Source organism: Schistocerca piceifrons, chromosome 2, assembly GCF_021461385.2.
Source record: "Schistocerca piceifrons isolate TAMUIC-IGC-003096 chromosome 2, iqSchPice1.1, whole genome shotgun sequence".
NCBI classification, from domain to species: Eukaryota; Metazoa; Arthropoda; class Insecta; order Orthoptera; family Acrididae; genus Schistocerca; species Schistocerca piceifrons.
The window spans coordinates 210,866,844-210,887,481 of NC_060139.1; the positions used below are offsets into that span (position 1 = coordinate 210,866,844).

Sequence of the window (20,638 nt, forward strand, 5' to 3'; positions counted from 1 at the left end):
CTCTCCAGGTTTTTTCCATGTGTACATCCTTCTTTTATGATTCTTGAACCAAGAAGCTATGATTAAGTTACGCTCTGTGCAAAATTCTACCAGACGGCTTCCTTTTTCATTTCTGTCCACCAATCCATATTCACCTACTATGTTTCCTTCTCTCCCTTTTCCTACTCTCGAATTCCAGTCATCCATGATTATTAAATTTTCGTCTCCCTTCACTACATGAATAATATCTTTTATCTCATCATACATTTCATCAATTTCTTCATCATCTGCAGAGCTAGTTGGCATATAAACTTGTACTATTGTAGCAGGTGTGGGCTTCGTGTCTATCTTGGCCACAATAATGCGTTCACTATGCTGTTGGTAGTAGCTTACCCGCACTCCTATTTTTTTACTCATTATTAAACCTACTCCTGCATTACCCATATTTGATTTTGTATTTATAACCCTGTATTCACCTGACCAAAAGTCTTGTTCCTCCTGCCACCGAACTTCACTAATTCTCACTATATGTAACTTTAATCTATCCATTTCCCTTTTTAAATTTTCTAACCTACCTCCCCTATTAAGGGATCTGACATTCCATGCTCCGATCCGTAGAACGCCAGTTTTCTTTGTCCTGATAACGATGTCCTCTTGAGTAGTCCCCGCCCGGAGATCCGAATGGGGGACTATTTTACCTCCGGAATATTTTACCCAAGAGGACGCCATCATCATTTAACTATACAGTAAAGCTGCATGCCCTGGGGAAAAATTACGGCTGTAGTTTCCCCTTGCTTTCAGCCGTTCGCAGTACCTGCACAGCAAGGCCGTTTTGGTTAGTGTTACAAGGCCAGATCAGTCAATCATCCAGACTGTTGCCCTTGCAACTACTGAAAAGGCTGCTGCCCCTCTTCAGGAACCACACGTTTGTCTGGCCTCTCAACAGATACCCCTCCGTTGTGGTTGCACCTACAGTGCGGCCATCTGTATCGCTGAGGCACGCAAGCCTCCCCACCAACGGCAAGGTCCATGGTTCATGGGGGGGTCAGTTAGAGAACCGATTCGTGAGGACAGCTTCTCAGACAGCGTCTTAGACCCGAACTTTTCGAATAAGTTAACGCAGATAAGTGAATCACTGTCCGTAAGGCTGTTGTAACATCACTGATTACAAGTACTGGAAGACATGTAAAGAAATATTTTTAATGAGCAACAGTAATAGGATATAAATCAAAGCCGGCAGGTGTGGCCGTGCGGTTCTAGGCGCTTCAGTCTGGAACCGCGTGACCGCTACGGTCGCAGGTTCGAATCCTGCCTCGGGCATGGATGTGTGTGATGTCCTTAGGTTAGTTAGGTTTAACTATTTCTAAGTTCTAGGGGACTAATGACCTCAGAAGTTGAGTACCATAGTGCACAGAGCCATTTGAACCATATAAATCAAAGAGTATTTGAGCGTTCAATATCAAGTAAGATTCGGGTCGAAGATGTGGAGCACAAATGGTTGAAATTAACATGCGAATAAAAAAAATAAGTGTAACACAAGGAGTTGTAGGGTGTGGTATACGTGGAGTGGAATTCAGGGTAGCGTTGTGCAGAGGCGGGCTAATAATCCATCAAAAATATTTTAAGTAACAAAACCGAAATCACTTTCAGAAATACCAATATAATTCTCTGTTGGAAAACTGAACTAGCACCAGAACATTCAAACCCAAAGTATCCTTAACAAAAATAGAACAATACAAAATTAGATAATTTTAGATATGGCCCTGCAAAGGGAGACTAGGTAATAATACAACAGCTCTCAACATTGGACACACTACCATCATTATATAAGATAACTGAAAAATTGCGAAGCCGAATTACAATTTATTTCCGACCAAATATTTACGCTTTAACTTCACATTGTTCTACTGTAACTACCAACACCAACAACAAGGACACCAACTACTAATACACACTAGCAACCTACCCATGCTTATGTCCAAATTAATAGTTATCCGTTTACATACATTGACAATTAATTCATGAAAGACCATGAGTGAATAGCTAGTTTACATTCAAGAAATTAGTACTGAATCAGTTCTGAACACCACTGAAAATATCTTATTCGTTGTTATACTGAAAAACAAATAAAATAAACCTTTACAGAATTTGTTTAATCAAACCCACAGAATTACTGACCATTCAGGCCTGCTCATTCACACAACCAACACTGTCACGCGCCCCTGTGCTATACACACAGACAAGGTGTTACTCGGCACTCTCAAACTTCCATGCAGGAAGTTATTTACAAGTGCTCGCACTTACTGCCCGTTCACGCACAAAACGCTGCACTCATCTTAGTCACCATGCCACCAGGATGCCACCGTTAACTGTAAAAGCATTCTACATCTACATCTGCATCTACATCTACATTCATTCTCCGCAAGCCACCCAACGGTGTCGGAAAGCCTCCATGCGCGCTCGAATCTCTCTAATTTTACATTCGAGATCTCCTCGGGAGGTATAAATAGGGGGAAGCAATATATTCGATACCTCATCCAGAAACGCACCCTCTCGAAACCTGGACAGCAAGCTACACCGCGATGCAGAGCGCCTCTCTTGCAGAGTCTGCCGCTTGAGTTTGCTAAACATCTCCGTAACGCTATCACGGTTACCAAATAACCCTGTGACGAAACGCGCAGCTCTTCTTTGGATCTTCTCTATCTCCTCTGTCAATCCGATCTGGTAGGGATCCCACACTGATGAGCAATACTCAAGTATAGGTCGAACGAGTGTTTTGTAAGCCACCTCCTTTGTTGATGGGCTACATTTTCTAAGGACTCTCCCAATGAATCTCAACCTGGTACCCGCCTTACCAACAATTAATTTTATATGATCATTCCACTTCAAATCGTTCCGTACGTATACTCCCAGATATTTTGCAGAAGTAACTGCTACCAGTGTTTGTTCCGCTATCATATAATCATATAATGAAGGATCCGTCTTTCTATATATTCGCAATACATTACATTTGTCTATGTTAAGGGTCAGTTGCCACTCCCTGCACCAAATGCCTATCCGCTGTAGATCTTCCTGCATTTCGCTACAATTTTCTAATGCTGCAACTTCTCTGTATACTACAGCATCATCCGCAAAAAGCCGCATGGAACTTCAGACACTATCTACTAGGTCATTTATATATAATGTGAAAAGCAATGGTCCCCTAACTCCCCTGTGGCACGCCAGAGGTTACTTTAACGTCTGTAGACGTCTCCCCATTGATAACAAAATGCTGTGTTCTGTTTGCTAAAAACTCCTCACTCCAGCCACACAGCTGGTCTGATATTCCGTAGGTTCTTACTTTGTTTATCAGGCGACAGTGCGGAACTGTATCGAACGCCTTCCGGAAGTCAAGGAAAATAGCATCTACCTGGGAGCCTGTATCTAATATTTTCTGGGTCTCATGAACAAATAAAGCGAGTTGGGTCTCACACGATCGCTGTTTCCGGAATCCATGTTGGTTCCTACAGAGTAGATTCTGGATTTCCAAAAACGACATGATATGCGAGCAAAAAATTTGTTCTAATATTCTACAACAGATCGACGTCAGAGATATAGGTCTATAGTTTTGCACATCTGCTCGACGACCCTTCTTGAAGACTGGCACTACTTGTGCTCTTTTCCAATCATTTGGAACCTTCCGTTCCTCTAGAGACTTGCGGTACACGGCTGTTAGAAGGGGGGCAAGTTCTTTCGCGTACTCTGTGTAGAGTCGAATTGGTATCCCGTCAGGTCCAGTGGACTTTCCTCTGTTGAGTGATTCCAGTTGCTTTTCTATTCCTTGGACACTTATTTCGATGTCAGCCATTCTTTCGTTTGTGCGAGGATTTAGAGAAGGAACTGCAGTGCGGTCTTCCTCTGTGAAACAGCTTCGGAAAAAGGTGTTTAGTATTTCAGCTTTACGCGTGTCATCCTCAGTTTCAATGCCATCATCATCCCGGAGTGTCTGGATATGCTGTTTCGAGCCACTTACTGATTTAACGTAAGACCAGAACTTCCTAGGATTTTCTGTCAAGTCGGTACATAGAATTTTACTTTCGAATTCACTGAACGCTTCACGCATAGCCCTCCTTACGCTAACTTTAACATCGTTTAGCTTCTTTTTTTCTGAGAGGTTTTGGCTGCGTTTGAACTTGGAGTGAAGCTCACTTTGCTTTCGCAGTAGTTTCCTAACTTTGTTGTTGAAGCACAGTTTTACTCGGCACGTACCTGTCTAAAACGCATTTTACGGTTGCCTTGAACTTTTTCCATAAACACTCAACATTGTCAGTGTCGGAACAGAATTTTTCGTTTTGATCTGTTAGGTAGTCTGAAATCTGCCTTTTATTACTCTTGATAAACAGATAAACCTTCCTCCCTTTTTTTATATTCCTATTAACTTCCATATTCAGGGATACTGCAACGGCCTTATGATCACTGATTCCCTGTTCTCCACTTACAGAGTCGGAAAGTTCGGGTCTGCTTGTTATCAGTAGGTCCAAGATATTATCTCCACGAGTCAGTTCTCTGTTTAATTGCTCGAGGTAATTTTCGGATAGTGCACTCAGTATAATGTCACTCGATGCTCTGTCCCTACCACCCGTCCTAAACGTCTGAGTGTCCCAGTCTATATCTGGTAAATTGAAATCTCCACCTAAGACTATAACATGCTGGGAAAATTTATGTAAAATATATTCCAAATTTTCTCTCAGTTGTTCTGCCACTAATGCTGCTGAGTCTGGAGGTCGGTAAAAGGAGCCAATTATTAACCTAGCTCGGTTGTTGAGTGTAACCTCCACCCATAATAATTCACAGGAACTATCCACATCTACTTCACTACAGGATAAACTACTACTAACAGCGACAAACACGCCACCTCCGGTTGCATGCAATCTATCCTTTCTAAACACTGTCTGTGCCTTTGTAAAAATTTCGGTAGAATTTATCTCTGGCTTCAGCCAGCTTTCTGTACCTATAACGATTTCAGTTTCGGTGCTTTCTATCAGCGCTTGAAGTTCCGATACTTTACCAATGCAGCTTCTCTCTCCATAGAATCTGCTGAAGCTGTTCCCTTATCTCCATGGCAAGGTTGTGGATCTGACCTGGAAAAAATGTAACCTCATCACCATATTGTTGTCAATATGGCAGCTCCACCCTTTCTGATCGTCGTCAAATCTGGTACCATACGTCACACTAGCTTCTTGAAGCCCTTGGATCCACGAGATCTTCTTCCATGTCACTCCAGCAATTCACTACCATTGTTCACCCATCTCGAAGCCCAGCCCAATCTGACAGCCTCGGCCTAAGCCACAACCCTCTACATCTCACACTGACTGTCAGTGATGCGCTGCGACCACTGACCATGGACAAAGTGCTATTTTCTGGGAGCTGTTCTTTTCGTGGGTACAATTGATTCCTGACTAGAAATGGCCGAAACAGTTCCTTCAGAGATCGAATCAGAACCACTCACTCACTGGAATGAAGTAGTTTCTCATGACTGACCACCCACCTTTCATTTACTAAGATAAATGGAAGAAACTCACCTTTCCTTTTCAATTCAAGGTCACTGTACCTGTCTTTTACCGTATTTTAAACAGTTCTGAATGAATATAGAAAGAGAACTAATATTTTTCAGTTATGTGACTGATAGTTTAAAGCTTTCAGGAAACCTTTAAATGCAAATATTTAGGTTACGCTTTATTGTGACTTATTGACATTAAAAGAATCAAGTTTACTGTTACCAGTCACTGTTTTTCGGAAAAATCCTACATTTTTTCTTCAGTAACAATTAAAAACATTACAACAAAACTCCAAATAAAGGTTTGGGAAATGACATGAGTAACTCGTTCTTCTTACTTTTTCGTAATTTTACTGAAAACAAATTGTAATACAGAAACTGAAATAATACTGAAATTGAGTTTCTAAATCCTGAAATTATCTACTGTTGTCATTTACAATTAACGTAGAAATATATCACTGCAGGTCCTGGGTCGAGATTTCCTTGGAGCTGCAGTAGCTAATTTCTACATGGAGAAATTCTAACAGTCAGCTTTGGAAAAAGCAAATAAGAAACCATCTCGCTGGTATCGGTATGTAGACGAGACATTTGTGGTCTGGCCACATGGTAGAGAAGTCTTAGGCGAATTTTTTGATTACCTTAATAATATAAATCCAAGAATCCAGTTTACCATGGAGAGAGAAAATGATAACAAAATACCATTTTTGGATGTTTTAGTTATGAGACAGACGGATGGAAGATTGAAACAACAGATTTTTAGAAAAGTAACGCACAGACAGATACTTACATAAAAACTCTAACCACCATCCAAAACAAAAGAGAGGTGTAATTACAAGTCTCGTTGACACAGCCAGACGGATTTGCACGCCGGAGTATCTAGACGACGAATTAAAACATCTGAAGCACGCTTTTGAGAAAAATGGCTACTCAAAGAAAGAAGTAAGCAGAATTCTGCACCCAAACAACAAAAAGCTTAAGGACAAGTCCGAAAAACGATGGAAGAATACAGTCTCTCTCCCTTTTATAAAGAAAGTAACGGATCACATTGGAAGGATTTTAAGTAAACATGATATTAGACCTGTTTTTAGACCAACGAAGAAAATTTGTCATGTTCTTCGGTCTGTAAAAGATAAACGCGCTCCTCTATCAGCCAGTGGCGTATATAAAATTCCGTGTACACGTGGTAAAGTTTATGTTGGAACAACAAAAAGAAGCGTAAATACACGGTTAAAAGAACACAGAAGTCTTTGCCGATTAGGAAAAACAGATAAATCGGCTGTAGCAGAACACGCTTTTCAGCCAGGAAATCATCAAGTGAAGTTATACGAAACAAAAATTTTATCTACGACGACGAACTATTACCCACGGCTTTGTAGAGAAGCAATTGAAATATATAAACATAGGGATAATTTTAATCGGAAAGAAGAGACCATGAAACTTAGTGATATTTGGACAGTAGCACTACAGAATTGCTAGACAGTTTTATCCGTGACGAGATTACGATCGATAGTTAAGTTTTATCTCTGACAAAGATTATCTCTGCATATCACGTGTAACTCTGGTCACGCCCACTTTCTACGATACGTAAGTCGCTCTCAGACGTCCGACCCGTCAGTCGGCAAGACTCACCGGAGGAGAAACACCCCTCTGAAGATGTCCAGCGCAGCTCTGGACGAAACGTTAGGAGCTGAAGAGTTTCATGGACCACGACCTTACATCCCGGAAGGTTTACCAGAAGATATGTCATCCGGTCGTGAAAGCTTTCATACTATGATATCATAGAACTCCTTCAAAACTGAACTATGAGTTCTTTGATAACTGGTCTTTCTTTTAATTTCCTTGTAATAAGTTTTCTTAAGGCAAACGAATTCTTACTGAGAAACGTAACTCTTCTTTTTACCCCATCAACATTTTTCTCTGTTGACTTTTGTATTTTATTTGTGTAGCAGAATGCAGTGCAAAGAATGTGCAAAACATGGGACATGTGCAAGGTTCAAAAGCATGGCAGCTGGCTTCATGTTTGAAGTATTTTTTGCTATTCTGACATTGATTTTAAACTTCAACTTATATTTGGCCGTAACAGCTTTACACAATTTCAAATATTTTCTGCAGCATGTTTTTGGCTGCTTTCTACAACGTATGACTTTAATTCAATCTTATCATCTACAAAATGTGTCGTGAGTGCACATAAACTAATATTATTTATGGTTGTTTACCTTTTATTGGACATCAATAACAAATATACTAATGTTATTAACAGCAACGAATGACCATATTATCATCAAAAATAGCTCAGTCCTATGACAACATTTTAACGTATTTCTATGACATAATAGAATCTTGAAACTATATGAATGATAAACTGCAAAAATTGGTTGTACATTTTCTTGATCTCATACAACGTTTTTCTCGTTACTTGTGTTATTCTTTGTAGATGCTTGAAAATGATACAAATGCAGAAACTGCAATATACGTCTTTAAAAAAATTCATAGATCTGTGGGCCCATAATACAAGAAATATATAATTTTATTTAATGTGATCGGCACAGTAGTGTTGACAGATTAACTTCTGTGTTGTTGCATACGAAAATCGGTTAGGTTAGGAGTGAGGGTTGCATAAAAGAAAATATATCAGGATCTCGTGGTGAACCAAAGGAGAGTGGCAGGCTGGAAACAGATTGAGGCTCTTTTTGGTTTCCTAGATTGAGAGATACATCAGAAGTGGAAGCAGATATCAGTGAGGATAATTTGCAAGAAACAATTTCTCGAATTTCTGCAGGAGAATCATTGATTCCAGAACGAAATTTTCACTCTGCAGTGGAGTGTGCGCTGATATGAAACTTCCTGGCAGATTAAAACTGTGTGCCGGATCGAGACTCGAGCTCAGGACCTTTGCCTTTCGCGGGCAAGTGCTCTGACATCTGAGCTACCCAAGCACGACTCCCGATCCGTCCTCAAAGCTTCATTTCTGCTAGTACCTCCTCTCCTACCTTTCAAACTTCACTGAAGCTCTTCTTCGAACCTTGCAGAACCTTCACTCCTGGAAGAAAGGAGACCTGGCTTAGCCATAGCCTGGGGGATGTTTCCAAAACGAAATTTTCACTCTGCAGCGGAGTGTGCGCTGATATGAAACTTCCTGGCAGTTTAAAACTGTGTGCTGGACCGAGACGAAGTGCTGCCAGAATTGAAGCTGTGAGGAAGGGTCGTGAGTCGTGATTGGGTAGTTCAGATGGTACAGCCCGCGGAAGGCAAAGGTCCCGAGTTCACGTGTAAACAGTGTACAAGGCCAGTCGTTTGTTGAGATTTATGTTGGAAATGGTAACACTGCTAAAAGGCTCAGACACGACTGTAACATCTGCACATGTCCAAAGATTTGTGAAATTTGAAATATTCTAAAACACATTCTTTTGATAATGGCCTTAAGTGTGAAATTTCAATACCGAAAATAAACAATTCCTACAGTCAATGTTGCTCTTGATATCTCTGAGAAGGTTTTACGTGATTCTGAACCCCAGCCATGAAAAAATTAATAAGAAGTACACTAGATAACAGAAGTAAAAACGTTGCGTAAAAACACTCTCACTGAAAAGAGCGAGATGACGGTGTTATCCAGCTTTCTGCGAGAGAAAATTTAAAAAGAAAAAAAAGTAGATCCTCCAGTTACGTATCCCAAAACGAAAGAGGAATATCGGCATTTCCAGTAAAACCTGAATAAACAGATTCCCGGGAAATTCGAGCTTTGCTTTTTAAAATTTTCCTTACGTTTTCATACTACGAGACAGAAGCGGCGGCTACGATGCCCAGTGAGAGCGAATCTCAGTTTTAAAAATATTGAAAGAGAAAAAGCGCCTCTCTCCTTGACTGCGAGATCTCCGTGTACTCTAGCTGAAACCAGGAGTCTTTTTATTTTGCGGCTCCCGTGCTCGCACAGGCGGGTTCACGTAATAATGTTGCGGTGGACAGCTCCAGGCAGTCGATTTCTCGCCATTAAAGCGGGAGAATGGGCGGCCGTTACTCGTGACATCACGGCCGCTAATTCGCGCCGCTGCACGAGAGCGGTGTTGACACGATGATTGTCCCGTCTGTCAGGCCGACGGGGCATTTCATTTAAACGTCAACGGATATATATACGGGACGTCAATTTGGACGGTCGGTTTCTCCTGATACGCTCCATTTCCGCCAACTCCGTTTTCCGAATACCAACGGTTTTCACGGTGACCTTTCTACTGAAATATAGAATATTGTTCTTGCAGTAACGTTAATAACTACAAATTAGTGTGTTTACACTAAACTTTGTAACCTTTCTACTTTGATCTATTTCATTAACTTGGTTACGTGTGCCTAACAATGCCGCAATTTTGAACAAAACCATGTGGGAAAGCATGTAACTAAGCAACAGAATGACCATCAATTACAATGTCTGAGTGAAGACTCACGGAAATCGTAATTATAAAGTTGAAATCAGACTGGTTAGTTAGGATCATAATTAAATACTTTTTATATAACCAACGAAACGCTATTGCAGTGTTGGAATACAATAGGTAAGCCACTGATACAATCAGTATACGCACAAAGATTAATTAATCTAAAATAAAAAAGAAATTACTGGAATGTTTGCACTTAATTGGTAACGCTGAAAAGTATTTATGTCCTAGACGAAGCTCAACAGTGCTTTTCGAGATATGCTCCCCTCATCAGGTAGTAAAGCTTAACTAGAGAAGTCTACCACCTATGATGACTGCAGTGTTCGTAAGATAAAACAGAATAAAAGCACATTGGAGTATGGGACCTCATCTCACATTCAAATCGTCAACATCGTGTCAGTGGCATTTCCATCTCTCTCTGCACGCAACAACAGGCCACGGCCTACTGACCTGATGTGGGCTCCACTTAGAAACGAACGGCAGTATACTCAGCTTGCTAGAAGTTTCGGAGACTGCCATTCGTGAAAAAACACAGCAATATTCAGAACGCGTAAGTGAAAGACAACTAAATCACATTTCTTAGAGGCTTTGTACACTACTGGCCATTAAATTGCTACACCACGAAGAAATGCAGATGATTAACGGGTATTCATTGGACAAACATATTATACTAAAACTGACATGTGATTACATTTTCGCGCAATTTGGGTGCATAGATCCTGAGAAATCAGTACCCAAAACAACCACCTCTAACCGTAATAACGGCCTTGATACGCCTGGGCATTGAGTGAAACAGAGCTTGGGTGGCGTGTACCGGTACAGCTGCCAATGCAGCTTCAACACGATACCACAGTTCATCAAGAGTAGTGACTGGCGTATTGTGACGAGCCAGTTGCTCGGCCACCATTGACCAGTCGTTTTCAATTGGTGAGAGATCTGGAGAATGTGCTGGCCAGGGTAGCAGTCGAACATTTTCTGTATCCAGAAAGGCCCGTACAGGACCTGCAACATACGGTCGTGCATTATCCTGCTGAAATATAGGGTTTCGCAGGGATCGAATGAAGGGTAGAGCCACGGGTCGTAACACATCTGAAATGTAACGTCCACTGTTCAAAGTGCCGTCAGTGCGAACAAGAGGTGACCGAGACGTGTAACCAATGGAATACCATACCATACCATCACGCCGGGTGATACGCCAGTACGGCGATGACGAATACACGCTTCCAATGTGCGTTCACCGCAATGTCACCAAACACGGATGCGACCATCGTGATGCTGTAAACAGAACCTGATTCATCCGAAAAAATGACGTTTTGCCATTCGTGCACCCAGATTCGTCGTTGAGTACACCATCGTAGGCGCTCCTGTTTGTGATGCAGCGTCAAGGGTAACCGCAGTCATGGTCTCCGAGCTGGTAATCCATGGTGCTGCATACTCCGTCGAACTGTTCGTGCAAATGGTTGTTGTCTTGCAAACGTCCCCGTCTTTTGACTCAGGCATCGAGACATGACTGCACGGTCCCTTAAAGCCATGCGGATAAGATGCCTGTCATCTCGACTGCTAGTGATACGATGCAGTTGGGATCCAGCACGGCGTTCCGTATTACGCTCCTGAACCCACCGATTCCATATTCTGCTAACAATCATTGGATCTCAACCAACGCGAGCAGCAATGTCGCGATGCGATAAACCGCAATCGCGATAGGCTACAATCCGACCTCTATCAAAGTCGGAAACGTGATGGTACGCATTTCTCCTCTTTACACGAGGCATCACAACAACGTTTCATCAGGCAACGCCGGTCAACTGCTGTTTGTGTATGAGAAATCGGTTGGAAACTTTCCTCATGTCAGCCCGTTGTAGGTTTCGCCATGGGCGCCAACCTTGTGTAAATGCTCTGAAAAGCTAATCGTTTGCATATCACAGCATCTTCTTCCTGTCGGTTAAATTTCTCGTCCTTAGCACGTCATCTTCGTGGTGTAGTAATTTTAATGGCCAGTAGCGTAGAATTATTGTAGGGCAGATACATCATTGTAAATTTGTAATACCCCTTTAATGGAGTAGGTGGAGGGTGACGATCGTAGGCTTCGAAAATGAGGAAATGGTGTCTCGTTATGCTTGAGCCAACAGCTGCAGTTAGGCGGCAACACCGCTGGCATGTCGGATCACAAGGCCTCCGGATGTCTGCAGAAGCGTCAGTTGGACACTTATAGAGCCCAGGTGCCTGATGTAATGTGGCGTGCGAGATGGAACGGCCATTGACTGGCATCGACGATTTTAATGTAAGACGAGGACCTACAGTCCACTGTGCTGTTATCCTATTTTATTTGCTGTACGCCGCAATTATTATTGTTGGTAGGTATTCTGGTGTTATTACTTCATGAGATAGGGTTTGCAACCCTGACGATGAGAACACTGTCCCGCGAAACGCGTCGTTGAGCTGTGTGTAGGTAAGAAATATGGTTGAATGCTACCAGTTATTACTGTAAGAACTTAACATCCGTTAGGTCACATCCGTAATGGATAACATTAAATTACAGAAATTTGCCAAATTATATTCTTTGCCGTGGGTACCTGTTCATACAATGTAATGCTCTGCACCCTAGCTAGCAAAGTAGGGAGGTACCTGCTCGTATAATGTAAGGCGTCGTGCACTAGCTAGTGAGGGAGGTACCTGATCGTATAATTTAATGTGCTGCACACTAGCTAGCCAGACAGGGAGGTACCTGCTCATATAACATAAAGCTCCTTTCACTAGCTATGGGACAGGGAGGTACCTGCTAGTATAAAATAACGTGCTGCACATTACCTAGTGAGACAGGGGATACCTGCTCGTATAACGTAACATGCTGCGCACCAGCTAGCGTATAACGTAACAAGCTGTGCACTAGTTAGCAGGATAGGGAAGTGCCTGCTCGTATAATGTAACACGCTGAGCACTAGCTAATGAGACAGGGAGGTAAATGCTCGTATGCCATAACGCGCTGTATGGTAGCTGTTTGTATAACATGCTACACAGCATCTAGCATGAGAGGGACGTACCTGCTCGTACAACGGACTGTACTGTGCACTAGCTAGCGCGATAGGGAGCCGCCTGCTTATACCATGTAATGTGGTGTACACCAGCTAGCGAGACAGGGAGGTACCTGCTCTTATAATGTAATTCATTGTATACTAGCTAGAAGGGCAGGGAAGTACCTGCTCACATAACGTATTGTGTTCTGCAGTAGCTAACAAGACAGGGAAGTACTTCCTCGTATAACATAACATGTTGTGCGCTACCTATTGAGACAGGGAGGTAGCTGCTCGTATGACGTAATGTGCTGCACACTACCTAGTGAGACAGGGAGGTCCGTGCTCGTATAACATAATGGGCTGCGCACTAGCTTTCGAGGAATGGAGGTGGGCCGAAGCCAGATCGAATCCGCACGGCAGATTAACATAATGACTGTGGGTGGTGCAGCTGCCTCATTGTAGGTTTAGGCAGTTTTTCATGCTCGTTAGGCAAAATCTGGGATGATGTCCAATTACTGTCTCAGAAAACAAGACACTCAAGCAGCTAAAATATGGTGATACACAAAACAGAGTTTAAACAATGTACAGAATGTGGAGCTCATTACTTTCCTCCAACTGACGACTGCGGACACAAGAAGGGAATCCTGCCACAAAACTAAATAAAAATAATTCGCCAGATATTGAGTACAGTAGAGCCTGTGTTAGACAGGATTAACGCTAACTACAAGAAAGAAATTATTTTCCAAAAGGTCTTCTAAATATTAACTTCAAAACTTCGATAGTTGTTACTATTCAAATTTGGATTAATTTGTTTGATTATGAAAAGACAACTTAAAGTTTCAAACTCAGCACCGACTTTAGAGTTCGATCATGTTTTTCGTGTCGGGTACCTCACCTGTACGAGTATGTTTGTTGAAGGAGAAAATAATGCTTCCAAATCGGCAGTTGCTTACACGTAATTATTCTATTTATTTTCTCACTACTGGCCAATTTCGGCCTCACACGCCATTCTCAAGCGCTATAGGTTCTAGCATGCCGTAATTTGTCCGACTATTCAGCAACGGACATGACCGTTTCTAAGGTGACCACATACACACGCAAGCGTCGAACTTAAAATAGATTGTTCACTAAATACAGTAATGGTCGTCATTGAAACTACTGTTACACTCTTAAACACTGTATATTCTCACTTTTTCAGCTACTCGAAATACAGAACGGAAAGGGCTTCGATTGTGTTACAGACAATAGTTCTGAAAACGGTTACCCCTGCCTACATTTCGTATAAAACGTATATTGTGCATATTATACAAAACACTGGTAAGCCTTTCAAACTGCTGAAAGACTGTAGTGGTCTGATCGTGCCGTTCTTACTGCAGCAGACACGAAGTAGTAGCTCGACCGCAACACAGTTCCATCTTTTCAAAATACGACAGCCCGCTTCCTGATGCTAATGTTTTTGATATTTGCGGTGGCCAAATGATTGCTGTTTCTCTTCAGTCCTCTTTTTCTACGCCTCTCGGAGCCTCATAGTTAGTAGGCAATAAACAATATCCCTTGTATCTTGCAGTGCAACTCGTAAATGCAAGTACTTGCTGCTTTCGTCACCGTTATGTCTGGTTCACTAACTCTTGGGGTCCATCCCCTCTCTCAGTTCCACCATATCTTTAGTTCCTTCTCTGCACGCCACCACTCACCGATACCGAAAACGTTACTGCCCAGTCCCTGACATTGTCAGTGCACACGTTACACTAGTCGATAACTGTTTCACAATATTTATATGATACTAGATTTGACCAGTCATTAATGAAAAATAATGAAGTGCGTGGTTAGAAATGTAAGAAATATTAATATCCCTGTTGTGATATAGCGAATTCCTCCTCTATTGAGCACTGCTTATTTCAGATGCCTTTGTGTTCGACGAGCATAATAGTGCTGTGGCGAAAACCTCAGATGGTATTATTGTTATGGATCGTGCCGAAACTGAAAATTCTGCTGCTCAGGCTGCTGGCCCGAAGATCAACCCAATGAAACTCAAAATGAATCTCCTGATGATCACCAGGTAGTTCATAATGAAGAACCAAGGCCTCCAACAAATGCTGCTTCCATGCCTAAACGCTGTCGGAGTCTTGCGTGAATAAAAGCATAAGTTCATTACGTAAAGGGCAAGTGTGTTAGTACGTTTAACTATAAAACCAGATGTTGGTCCATAAAGAAGCACACAATGTGGGCATGAAAATTTAAAACGACTTATAAAAACCTGCAGAGAAAGTACAGTACAGCATGATGCATACGACGAGCTTTACGTTGACATTCCACCAGAAAACTGGACAGTGCATTACCGTCAGCATAGTCCGCGTTACGCAAATGTCGTATATATTGCTTGACGCGTTTTAATTTTCAAGATACTCAGCATGAACTCTGTTGCAAAAACTGGTAAGATATGTCGTTATTCGTAGTTATAAATCAATAAACATACAATATGCAATCCTCAACCACTATTTATTTGTGTCTCATTTGTGTTAATTACTCCACAAAAATCAAAGACTTTTTAACAGTGCGGACTGGGACACGTTGAACTCATCATATATTGAGCACTACTGATTTCAGTGCATTTGCCGTCAGTAATGTAGTTAACGGTTTCAAATAAAGGGAGATCAGACCTTATGATCCCATTGGTTTCAATGAGCGTAATACTGTAGTGGCAAAAACCACAGATCGTGTTGTTCTTATGGATCACACCGAAACTGAAAATCGTCCTGCTCCGACTGCAGACCCCAACGACCAACCCAGTGAAACTCGTTACGAATCACCTAACGACTATCAGTTAGAGCATAACGAAGAACCAAGAACTTCAACGAATGCCGCTCCCAGGCCGAAACATTGTCGAAGTGTTTTCGAATTTAAGTCAATGCCTAAATATGGGCAATGCGTGAATAAACGGATAAGTTACATTACATAAAGTACAAGTGTTTTAATACGCTCACCTATAAAAGCCTATGCTGGTTGATAAGGAGCCCAAGATGTGGAACAGAAAAATTTAAAACAACAAAGAAAAACCTCCAGAGAAGGTATTGTCGAGAGTTATGCATAGGATGAAGCCTACGTTGACTCCCCACGAGAAGACTGGATAGTACGTTAATGCTACACACGTGGGATGAACATTGCTCAAATTTCGGAAGATGAAAATTTCCGTGTCACTTTCGTTTATAAAAAAACACTGATCTACAGTTCCGTTAATTTTCAACAGAATAATCCTTTCATCAAATACGGGTAAATACAAATCAATGTCTGATCAATCAATGTACTGACTTATACTTTGAAAGAATAAAAAATGTTGAACTTTTATCTGTATTATCATTTTGTCCGGTTGTCAAAATCGTCTTGACCCTGCACTGGAGCAAGAAGACACTTTTTCATTAACTTTTAAAATTGCTTAAATAATTGTGATTGTGTTAAAATAAAAATTTATGCCACTGGATACAATAAAAAGAGCAATTCATTAATATGTTCGAAGAGATAAACACACTACTGTGAAACTTCATTGTAGATGATCATCAGCTACGTATTTTTGTGCTCAATGCCATCGGCTTCGATCAGCTGGCCGTTATCAAGCCGAAGAAAAGCGTAACGAGCTTGTAATTATAGCATTTGAAGCGAACAATTAAGATGTAGGTAGAAAAATTAACGGCTGGTGGTCACCTACAGTAAAGTTTCACAATTATTTGACAGCTGTAAAGCCCCACCTCATCACACGTCTAAAAATAAACTATCTGTAAAAGTTAATTTATTATCTTGTACTAAAATATGATTGGAAAACTGCTTGTATTCATACCTGAAGATGTTCATCACTGACCGAAATTAATTACCTGCTGTAAAATATTGTTGTCTGTAACTGGACTAAATATAAAAATACCTTCCTGAACCTCTGTGAATTTTTGCTGCGACTGTGTTGCAGTTCGTAAATTAGTTATCCGATAACTTCGCCAACGTGACAGTCTCTCCTCTATATAAAGTTACCGTTACAAACCATCAAGGAGTCACCATGATAGTGGCTGCTTGCAGTAATACAAGAAACTTCGGTTGTTGTGTATCATGACGCACTCATACATAAGAATTTTATCGAAATGGAGTTCGGCCGCGAAAGGCTTGTGTTCACGAATTATGACGTCATAAACATTGAGATGCATTGAAGACTAGCTTTTCGTAAAACGAAGCGCAAACTGCGCATACTGTACTCAGGGGATTATTGTTACATCTCTAATTGAGATTAGTGTTTGGATTATCTGTGCATTTACACATTTTCTCGTTACGCAGCTGCACTCTGTAGTATACTACATTAGCCTTTCTCTTTTTGTGCGTCTAATTCTGGTATCAGCGGGAAATTTTTTGTTTGTTTTAAGTTTCATAATATGAGTTTTTTTAGACTAATCAGAGTACCCTCTTTATTTAAGATGAATGCATTTTGTGCAGGCGCCACGAATATGTAACTTATCGTTTCTACGCACACTGTATGTTTGCCCCGTGCCTCTCTCGTGCTGCCAAAGCTGTAGTAATTGCAAATTGCGTTGCGACTGCTTCAAGAGAGAAACAAAAACAACTTGCTCGCGAAACTGCAAAACAATTGCACGATCCTGCGGCTCCGCTGATTGAATTTCTGTTGTGCTGAGCAGTATTTGGATTGTGGTCGGCCAAAGGACTCACGCAAATCTTTCTGCGTTTTCTGTTCCAGAAATGGAGACAGCTGTTCGACAAGGTGAGTGCGGATTCTGCGGCGGCCGCGAGGTGCGTAGCTACAAGCATGTTTCACTCAGCGAGGCCACACACGCACAGAGAGAGAGAGAGAGAGAGAGAGAGAGAGAGAGAGAGAGAGAGACGGAGAGAGAGAGAGAGAGAGAGAGAGAACCGGAAGCGCTGCTTTCACGCTGGTATTTCATTTGAATGTTTGCAGAATTTCCCACCCTTTCATGCTAAACACGCCGACAAAAAGCAGTGGTCATCCCCTCCCTAAACCGAGCACGCTGACAAAGGAAAACACAAACACACAGACAAACGCATACATACACTCTCATTTCGCAACGTGCTAATTTCAGGTCCTGTCCGGACCAAGTGTGTCACACGTCATTGAATTTGCCCACATACACAGGTTTCAAAAGAAAAAAAGTGCCGTTTTACACAACATTTAAAAAAGAATTCACGTTCAGTCTCTTCTCTGCGCGTTGACTGATATAATTCCCTTCTCCTGAAAGCAAAAAATTAGTGCTATAAATGTCCGATGTACGCAAAATTTTCAATATTATTTTGCTGATAGATGACAAAAAATCATTTTCTGATATGACATGAAACTGCTCCGGAAATGTGCTGTGCTACACAGTTTTGGAAAGCACTTGTGATACACTTTCAGCTCCTTCCAAGGACACGAAATTTAATTACAACATAAGCATGAGAGACTGCTGTACACCAAATTTGAGAAGTATTTCAGTTGTGTGTCACAAAGAAAATTAGTCATAGTAACCAGTTACAAACACATTGCTGTGATCAAGAGCTTTCAGAAATTCAGAATTATTCTTATAGATACATACACTAATTCAGGTTGTTGTTGTTGTGGTCTTCAGTCCTGAGACTGGTTTGATGCAGCTCTCCATGCTACTCTATCTTGTGCAAGCCTCTTCATCTCACAGTACCTACTGCAACCTTCATCCTTCTGAATCTGCTTAGTGTATTCATCTCTTGGTCTCCCTCTACGATTTTTACCCTCCACGCTGCCCTCCAATACTAAATTGGTGATCCCTTGACGCCTCAGAACATGTCCTACCAACCGATCCCTTCTTCTGGTCAAGTTGTGCCACAAACTTCTCTTCTCCCCAATCCTATTCAGTACTTCCTCATTAGTTATGTGGTCTACCCATCTAATCTTCAGCATTCTTCTGTAGCACCACATTTCGAAAGCTTCTATTCTCTTCTTGTCCAAACTATTTATCGTCCATGTTTCACTTCCATACATGGCTACACTCCATACAAATACTTTCAGAAATGACTTCCTGACACTTAAATCTATACTCGATGTTAACAAATTTCTCTTCTTCAGATACGCTTTCCTTGCCATTGCCAGTCTACATTTTATGTCCTCTCTACTTCGACCATCATCAGTTATTTTGCTCCCCAAATAGCAAAACTCCTTTACTACTTTAAGTGTCTCATTTCCTAATCTAATTCCCTCAGCATCACCCGACTTAATTCGACTACATTCCATTATCCTCGTTTTGCTTTTGTTGATGTTCATCTTATATCCTCCTTTCAAGACACTGTCCATTCCATTCAACTGCTCTTCCAAGTCCTTTGCTGTCTCTGACAGAATCACAATGTCATCGGCGAACCTCAAAGTTTTTATTTCTTCTCCATTTTAATACCTACTCCGAATTTTTCTTTTGTTTCCTTTACTGCTTGCTCAATATACAGATTGAATAACATCGGGGAGAGGCTACAACCCTGTCTTACTCCCTTCCCAACCACAGCTTCCCTTTCATGTCCCTCGACACTTATAACTGCCATCTGGTTTCTGTACAAATTGTAAATAGCCTGCCGCTCCCTGTATTTTACCCCTGCCACCTTCAGAATTTGAAAGAGAGTATGCCAGTCAACATTGTCAAAAGCTTTCTCTAAGTCTACAAATGCTAGAAACGTAGGTTTGCCTTTCCTTAATCTTTCTTCTAAGATAAGTCGTAAGGTCAGTATTGCCTCACGTGTTCCAGTGTTTCTACGGAATCCAAACTGATCTTCCCCGAGGTCGGCTTCTACTAGTTTTTCCATTCATCTGTAAAGAATTCGTGTTAGTATTTTGCAGCTGTGGCTTATTAAACTGATTGTTCGGTAATTTTCACATCTGTCAACACCTACTTTCTTTGGGATTGGAATTATTATATTCTTCTTGAAGTCTGAGGGTATTTCGCCTGTTTCATACATCTTGCTCACCAGATGGTAGAGTTTTGTCAGGACTGGCTCTCCCAAGGCCGTCAGTAGTTCCTGTGGAATGTTGTCTACTCCCGGGGCCTTGTTTCGACTCATGTCTTTCAGAGCTCTGTCAAACTCTTCACGCAGTATCGTAGCTCCCATTTCATCTTCATCTACATCCTCTTCCATTTCCATAATATTGTCCTCAAGTACATCGCCCTTGTATAGACCCTCTATATACTGCTTCCACCTTCCACCTTCCTGCTTTCCCTTCTTTGGTTAGAACTGGGTTTCCATCTGAGCTCTTGATATTCATACAAGTGGTTCTCTTTTCTCCAAATGTCTCTTTAATTTTCCTGTAGGCAGTATCTATCTTACCCCTAGTGAGATAAGCCTCTACATCCTTACATTTCTCCGCTAGCAATCCCTGCTTAGCAATTTTTCACTTCCTGTCGATCTCATTTTTGAGACGTTTGTATTCCTTTTTGCCTGCTTCATTTACAGCATTTTTATTTTCTCCTTTCATCAATTAAATTCAATATTTCTTCTGTTACCCAAGGATCTCTACTAGCTCTCGTCTTTTTACCTACTTGATCCTCTGCTGCCTTCACTACTTCATCCCTCAAAGCTACCCATTCTTCTTCTACTGTATTTCTTTCCCCCATTCCTGTCAATTGTTCCCTTATGCTCTCCCTGAAACTCTGTACAACCTCTGATTCTTTCAGTTTATCCAGGTC

General features: G+C 41.4%; 1 long non-coding RNA gene across 1 annotated transcript in view; it reads left to right on the forward strand.

Moving 5' to 3' along the window:
- Window positions 1-20,638, forward strand: part of LOC124774967 — an 805,902-nt gene that overhangs the window by 523,568 nt on the left and 261,696 nt on the right. Inside the window, exon 2 of the long non-coding RNA XR_007015578.1 lies at window positions 17,683-17,706. This is a non-coding gene — a long non-coding RNA (uncharacterized LOC124774967). The remainder of the gene's footprint in view (window positions 1-17,682; window positions 17,707-20,638) is intronic.